Consider the following 8,784-nt stretch of genomic DNA (forward strand, 5'->3'; position numbering starts at 1 on the left):
GGCAGCGCTTTAACATGGCTTGTGTCGTCATGGCAGTGCTCTAAGAAAACCATCTCCCAGCGCTCTTAAAAACCCCCACTTCCACGAGGGGCGTAGCTACCAGCACTGGGGCACTGTCTATACTGGTGCTTTACAGCGCTGAAACTTGCTGCACTCAGGGGTGTGTTTTTTCACACCCCTGAGCGAGAAAGTTGCAGTGCTGTAAAGTGCCAGTGTAGACAAGCCCTTACTCTTTGTTGACTTTTCAAATCTATGAATGTAGCAAATGGATTTACAGCAGGTGTTTTCAGTCTGAGTCTGCTCTGCATTGTACGGCTGGGGAGATTAACTGAGAGGCTGTTTGTAGCTCACTACGCCAGCCAGAGCTGACAATGGAGCTGAGGCATTTCTGGCTTCCAGCTCCACAGCATCCAATAGCCTGTTCTCCTTCTCTTTGCAGTGTTTACAAATGCCCATCTCTTGGGAGAGGGGAAAGGGTTCTCGGCTTCCCCTGGTCTATCAGAGGCACAATCTGGAGGAGGGCAAAAACCACAAGGAGCAAGTCCTTTCTAGGTCCCATCATTTTAGCTTCTTTTTGGGAAGCCAGGTCCTGGTGCTGCTGTGAATATGTCCTTGTCTATATGGGAGAAACTACCTGGCACAGGTATAGTGGAATAATCTGCTCTAGCTATTCCAGAACAACTGCCCGGGCTGGGGCCACTGCCCCGGAGCAGAGCCATTTGGAAATGAAGTAATTAGTCTGAAATAAAATAACTTTTCTTTTGAAATAGTATCCACCAGGGCAGTTACACCAGAATAGCTAGCGAGGAACAGTTATTCTGTTCTAGCTACACCAGAAAGTTTCCCCCATCTAGACAAGCCCTAAGGCCCAGCAAGAGCAAGCAAGAAGGCATCAGGAATGGAGTCCAATTAGAAACTGGAATGTGCAAACTTAGATTCCTTCCTCAAGTCTTCTGAGCCAAATTGCAATCCAGCCAAATTCCATGGCATTTGTGACTTTCCAGTTCAGGAAGGAAGGGCTTTCAGCATTTAACATTTTTAGGGAGGGAGGTGGCTCGCTTGATTCTTATCTACACCTAAGAGCATTTAATCTGGTTTCTTGCAACAACAGGTAGAGATTTATCCTCAAAGCCCTTTACAAACATTACTTTAAACCCCACTAATCATTGTCAGTTGCCTCCACCCCCACCTCGCTTTTTGTGAGGGGCAGATTTCTCACCTTGGCTAAATGAGCAAGGTTAGGGCCCAGCCAGTGTCCTTGCTGAATTTGGTCTCCTGGCCAGGAGCTGTTCTGAAGTCATAAAACAGACTTCAGAAGGAAATGAAGTAGAGTTCACTGTTAATAAGAGAGGTTTCTGGATTTGAATGAAGTTCTTTTCTCAAGTTGGCAGGATGTTTGAAAAGCAGTCAGTTCATATCCATTAAGCTGATGGCACCTTACCAGTGATAAGTTACTTGTCCTAGAATCTAGACAGACTTGTGATGTACTGTCTGATCACTCATGATAACCTAGTCAGGGAGATTAATTAAATCTCTACACACCTCTGTGCTAAATAGAGCAAACTCTTAAATCAGCATTGGCTGTAAACTCCCTAGATTCTCAGTAGGTCACTTCATGAGTTAACAAACAACGTTAAACAATTAGATTGTGGGTTAAATAGAAATGCATCCTTCATGGCTACAGAGAGTTCAGTGATTGTTATCTAGCTGCTATCTGCTGTTTCAACATGGGGTTTTTTTGGAACTCTCTAACTACATCTCCAGCTGGGTTTTCGTTTCAAGACTATTTTATATTTAAGAAACTCAGGGCCCTAATGGGAGACAGCCCAGGATGAAATATTCAGCTTGTATGCAACAGTGCACAGAGTGATCGTCTGTTCCAGCCAACAGCACAATCTGGTTTCCTTTGGAAGTAAATATTTTCTTCAGGCTTTTCAAACACATTAAATTAATATCCAGTTTGCAAGGCCTGGCGTAGCATTGAAATGAAGTCTTGTGTGGCAGTGAGTAATTCCTCGCCTTCAAGATTCCCTGCCTCTTGCCCGTTGCTGTACGTCAGCAAACAATCTGGAAATGATGATGCTTTTTGCATCTGACTCAGTCCTCCCTGGTTCTTCTCATAAATGTGGAAATCCCCGGAATAATTCCTTGTGTCGGTTAATGCCTTCTGCATTCTCCAACCTCTTACCCAGCTTTGGGCCTTCCTCCTGTTACTGTTTGCAGCTTGTTGGGAAACAGCAGCTAATCAGGGCGTGGGAGGCTGTTTTTTCCACGTTGATGTGCCTTTCAGGGGGAGATTAAGCAAAACAACCCATAGGTCCCATGAGAGTTCAGGCCTCAGGGCCTGTCTCTTTTCAGTGGACGAAAACTCATCCCCATCTCCCAAATAGGACAGGAGGTGTGTGCTACCCAATCTAGCGGAAGGTGTAGGCGTCCCTTCCTACCTCTCCATGCTGCATGGTCACTTGCAGAGGCAGATGGTTCTAGTACTGACGGATAATGGGAATCTGAAATGATTCTCTTCAACACCAGGGAGATCTGAAGGCTTTTACCGTGTGGGGATGCATTGCGTCTTTGTTTGCTGTCATTTGTATTTCAGTAGCACCTAGGAGTACCGGCCATGGACCATGCCCCCATTGTGCTAGGTGCGAACAGAGACAGTCCCTGCTCCCGAGAGCTTACACTCTAAGTATAAGACAGCTGGAGGCAGACAGACAAGGGAGTACAAGGGAAAAATTAGACCATATTGACCTCTGTCACTTCCTTCCCCCCCCCCCCCCTGTCCCCCCCTTCCCCCCACTACTACACAGCTAGAAGATCAACTTCTAGGGGCCATCTGGGATGGTGGTTACTCCCGTCTGCCTGTTCTCTCATGGGGTCCCCCTTCTGCTGAATTCCTTGATTGGGGCCCCCAGGGCGCAGTGCCCTGTCTGTAACCGTGCACTGTCTTGGATTTTCAATGCCTGCGGTGGTTCATCCATCTTGGCAAATACTGTGGGCCTTTTCTCCCCTGCCTGGCACCTGGTGTAGTCACTCTCCAGCGCATCATCAAAGATCTACAACCTATCCTGAAAGATGATCCCTCACTCTCACAGATCTTGGGAGACAGACCTGTCCTTGCTTACAGACAACCCCCCAACCTAAAGCAAATACTCACCAGCAACCACACATCACTGAACAAAAACACGGACTCAGGAACCTATCCTTGTAACAAAGCCCGATGCCAACTCTGTCCACATATCTATTCAAGTGACATCATCATAGGGCCTAATCACATCAGCCATACCATCAGGGGCTCGTTCACCTGCACATCTACCAATGTGATATATGCCATCATGTGCCAGCAATGCCCCTCTGCCATGTACATTGGCCAAACCGGACAGTCTCTACGCAAAAGAATTAATGGACACAAATCTGACATCAGGAATCATAATACTCAAAAACCAGTGGGAGAACACTTTAACCTGTCTGGCCATTCAATGACAGACCTGCGGGTGGCTATCTTACAACAGAAAAACTTCAAAAACAGACTCCAACAAGAGACTGCTGAGCTGGAATTGATATGCAAACTAGATACGATCGATTTAGGATTGAATAAGGACTGGGAATGGCTGAGCCATTACAAACATTGAATCTATCTCCCCTTGTAAGTATTCTCACACTTCTTATCAATCTGTCTGTACTGGGCTATCTTGATTATCACTTCAAAAGTTTTTTTTCACTTACTTAATTGGCCTCTCAGAGTTGGTAAGACAACTCCCACCTGTTCATGCTCTCTGTATGTGTATATATATATCTCCTCAATATATGTTCCACTCTATATGCATCCGAAGAAGTGGGCTGTAGCCCACGAAAGCTTATGCTCTAATAAATTTGTTAGTCTCTAAGGTGCCACAAGTACTCCTGTTCTTTTCACTTCTGTGTAGTCACCGCACCAGTCGGTTGCATTCCCCCGGGTGCTGGCGGCTTGCACCCTTTTCACACAGATTTGAACGACTCCTGGGATGCAAGCAGTGGAGAATAACAACAATACCTCCCTCTTCAGCAGTTGATCTCACAGCACTGTACAAAGGAGGTCAGTACCATCCCTATTGGACAGCTGGGGAAACTGAGGTACAGAGCAGTGAAGTGACTTACCCAGGGTCACGCAGCAGGCCAGAGGCAGAGGCAGGAACAGAACCGAGCACTTCTGAGGCCAGTCTAGTGCTCTGCCTACTAGGCCACATTTCCTTCAGGCCCTTTGTTTTTCCAGCAGCTCTGTGATACCAGCTAATCCCTTTGATTCCTATTTTATAACTTCCTTCTATCACCACCGGCCTCAGCGTGGGTCACTCACATGGCCCCGTGCAGCTTGATACTCGCCTCAACAAAAGCTCATTTGTCTTTCCGAAGACACAAAGGTTCAGTCTGGCAGATTCTGCCTACGCTGACTACCTGAAATCGCCCCAGTGATTTCACTGCTACACAGGGGTTGTTTGTGTTTGTGGCATCAGCAGGTTACAAGGCAGAAACTAAAGCACAGAGTGGCAAAATAAGTTGCCCAAGCCGCAGAGTGACTGGAACCCAGGCATCCTAATCTAAGCACCAGATCATACCAGTCCACTGAAATGGGAGACGCTCCTCACCCTCTGCTGCTCCAGTGCTGGGCTAGACTCTTCCTGGGCGTTATCATCTTCCAGTCCTCAGACCAGTAGCAGAGCCTGCACCAGAGCTGCTCCTCCGGGCTGATCCGGATTCCTCCGGCAGTGCGCATGGGACGGAGGGCCATTCTGAAGAGTCTAACCCTGGGAGTGCAGGCCCCACCACCCTTGTGTTCATCTTTCCTACTCAGTCAAATCCTGATATGACCCCGTCACCCTTCTGGTCCCGCCCAAGGCTGCCATCCATCACTCTAGGAGGAGGAAGTGAGGTGGGGGCATTCTCTGCGGCCTTTTCCCTGACCCTTATCCATGCGCCCATCCAGCCCCAGGAGGCATCCACTGACTCCTTGGAGCAGTGAGAATCCTCTTCTGGATCCTTCACTTTGACCTTGTCCCTGCACTCTGGTCACTTTTTGGCCCCTGAAATTGCTTTTACATGCTGGGTTCTCGGGCCCTTCCTTCATCTGAAGGGGAGGGCCTTTTGGGGGACATCTATACAGCCCACGGCCTCCGGTCAATAGATTTAGGGCATGTCTACACTTGACATGCTACAGCTGCACCTCTGTAGATGCGATCTACGCCGATGGGAGGGGTTCTCCCATTGCTGTAGTTAATCCACCTCCCTGAGAGGCGGCAGCTAGGTCAACAGAAGAGCCCAGCATAGTCTGCAACTAGGGTGACCAGATGTCCCGATTTTATAGGGACAGTCCCGATTTTTGGGTCTTTTTCTTATATAGGCTCCTATTACCCCCCACCCCCGTCCCGATTTTTCACATTTGCTGTCTGGTCACCCTATCTGCAACTGGAGTTAGGTCGGCGTAGCTCCGTCTCTCAGGGGGTTGGATTTTTCACACCCCTGAGGGATGCAGCTATGCCATTGTCCATTTCCAGTGTAGATCAGCCCTGAGTCTGTAGACTCACTGCCAGGGGTGGCCACTGGCTGTGTGGACACATCCTTGTGGTGGTGGTGGGCTCTGCCTACCATCCCAGGATTGAGATAGATAGACTAAGGGCAAGGAATAAGGTAGGCCTATCTCTAAACATTCTTCCTCCTCCTGTGTCATGTTCTTGGTGTCTCTTCCTTTCTCTTTCACTCGATGCCTTTTTTCCTTTATCCCACCCTCCTTCGCACAATGCTGGGTCTCTCCCCCCTCATCCCCTGCCTTGCCAGAATCCAGGCCTCGGTGCTGCTGTAAGGACAGTGAGGAAAAGCAGGGCTCCTGGCCCAAGTCTGGTGAGTAGCCTCTTGCAGCATCATGTGGGCTCAGTGCATAGAGCTCTGCCTGGAGCAGGGCCTCGATTCAGCCTCCAGGTGCATCCATGTGAGGGTAAAAGGCAGCTCAAGGTCTGCTGCAGGTATGGGAGTGGGATGGACAGGTGTATCTGGTGGGGGAATATGGGACCTGGCCTCTTAATGGGGCCCCTGTCAGTTCCACTGTCTCTTTCATTTGATCAGAGGTGGCTGTGTGTGTAAAACTGACCAGGGCCAGCCCTGAAAACAGGAATGTGCCTGGCTTCCCGGGACAGCTGCTCCCCCTAGTGCTGGGCGATCTGTGTAACCAGTCACAGGCGTGTCAAAAATCCAGCTCAGTCCCTCAAACCTTTGATTCCCCTCCCTTCTGCCCCCCTGCACCCACACCCATAACATTACACAGCTAGAATGGGGCTTTGCCTGAGGGTATGCCTCGATGCTGCAGCGACTGTGTGGGTGTAGCGGTGTCTACGTTGAGAGGAGGTGGGCAGAGCTCTGTCAGACCAGGGGTAGTTTTTTCACACCCCGACCGATGTAGTTATGTTGAGGCTTGGTCAACACTACAAACCTACGTCAGTATAACGATGTCGCTCGGGGGGGTGAAAAATCCACACCCCTGAGCGACAGTTATACCGACCGAACCCCCTAGGTGTGTCAACGGGAGGGCTTCTCCCCTCCACAGAGCTACCTCCTCTTGGGGAGGTGGAGACATGCTGATGGGAGCAGCTCTCCCCTCAGTGTAGCTAGTGTCTTCACTAAGCGGTTGCACCCGTAGACAAGCCCTCAGTCTTGGGGCTGAGTAGGAAACACACAACTAATCTGGCTTGGTTAAGGCCCAGTCCTCTAGAGGGCAATCTCCAGAATCAATCCAGGCCTCCTGTGACATGGAAAATCTTCTCCAAAGTCACCTGTCTGTCACTGGCCAATTCTCATATGGTTTCCTGCTCCTTGCCCACTAGTAACCAGACACCCGTCCACACCTGAGTCCTCTTGCTAGGCAAGGGGGGCTCATTTCTCAGGGCTTGCATCCTTTCCTTTTGAGCCTGCTAATCTTGCCCATTTTCCCCCCTCCCTCTGAGTTTGGGGATCCTTTAGCCTCCATACCAATTATTTAAAGTATAACTATACGGTATAATTATGTCAGTAAATTTCCCTGTGTAGACAAGCTCTTAGGTTGAAGTCCTCCGCTTCTTGCACTTAATCTCATTACCATAAGTAACAGTGAGGATGTGCGTAGTGTTGCTGTAATTAAATTCATTGTTGTCATGTTGTCTGTAGCCAATATAGCAGGTGGTTTTATCCCTGGAGCTGGGGTCCCTAAGAGAGAAAACAGAAGGGACTGGGCTGGTTGGATCGTGAATTTTCCTAGAACGATTCTATGTCTGACATGGTCACAAATTTTTTTCTGAAGTTTTCTGCATGCTCCCCAGCTTTCCACCAGTCGCACATGAATATTTCCCATGTTGTCTGTGACTAGATCTAGGGCAAACATTTCAAAAGCACCCAAGTGACTTAGCCTAAAGTCTCACTGATTTTCTCCTAAAAGTGCTTTTCACCTTTGAAAGTGGGACTTAGGCTACTGGCTGGCTACTAAGATACTTTGGTGCTTTTGAAAACATTACCCCATACAACAAAGCACTCCGGCTTTACTTAAGAACCTCCCCAATGGAAATGTAATCTGCTGCCTCCTGACAGTTTTATACAACCACCTAGCCTTGCTTACTGTCCCTGTTCTCTCTGGCCCTTTAATGTTAGCCTACGAGCTGCAGCCATGCTTGCTAAAAGGAATGTTTCTGTTTGGTTCACAACCAACCAGCCTTCTTCCTTACTTGACTATTAAACATGCTGCTGCATCTAGGTAGCCTGTGGCAGTGAAGTCTGCACGTTTGCTGAAAGAGTGACAGTGACTGAAGGCTGAGACCTCCAGCCCTCTTCCCTGTTCTTCCTGAGACAGCTACCCGTTGAACTCAAGAAACTTTTCCAGGTGCATCACTACACCTAGGTTGATCAAGCCTGTCCCACCCTTCATCAGGCACTTTCAGGGGCTCACCTTTATGCATCCTGTCTGTTGGGAGGAGTCCCCCAAATTGAACCACAAGCAGCTGAGAAGCAGAATGTTTGATCGTCCCATCCTACATGGAGAACGTGTCTGGGACCTGATCCTGCTGGAACTTAGGTGACAAATACCAGAGCAAACCCACCCAGCCTCCCAGTTGAGGGAAGAGATCTGAAGGGGGCCAGAGGTGGGATCCTCCTGGCATATTGATTAAAGCCCAACTAGACTGAGGAGTGGAGCTGGACACAGCCTTTCCCTGTGGGCTACAAACTAAACGTTGGTTTTGTAAAATCTCCTGATGAGAGGTGGGAAGGAATTTTCTAGCTCCTGATTATTGGAAATAATTTTAAACAGCACGTGTTTTTCTGGTCTGTTTTCCTTTTGCACTTCCTTGCTTGGGCAATGGAGACCGCCTAAAGTTGGCTTTGATTTATAGTTAGTTCCACTCTTTGGTTCTACAGACACTGCAGAGGAAGGTTTGTTTGGTGGAAAGGAGAAGGTGGGCTCTTTCTCTTGGCATTAAAAAGAAACCCCCCTGCCGGACGCACAGCATTGGCTTTATGTTTGATAACATCTTGATTTTACAAAAAGGAAAGTTGGGGCCCACTTTGAGCAGCACATGCCCCCTTTAAGTTCCCCATTTCAAAGGATTTAGGGGTTTACATTGATTGCTGTCACAGGATGAAGGATGCATAGGTCTGTAACAGTCACACCCCCAGCCTCTGCCCACACCACAGTCCCCGGGGCTTGGAAAGAGACAAGCCTGTAGCGCAGCCTACATCCCCCATGATGCCCTGGGGGAAGGGCCACGTGGAGCCTACATCTCCCATGATGCC

This window comes from Terrapene carolina, unplaced genomic scaffold, assembly GCF_002925995.2.
Source record: "Terrapene carolina triunguis isolate 2854851 unplaced genomic scaffold, T_m_triunguis-2.0 Scaffold238, whole genome shotgun sequence".
Taxonomy (NCBI): Eukaryota; Metazoa; Chordata; order Testudines; family Emydidae; genus Terrapene; species Terrapene triunguis.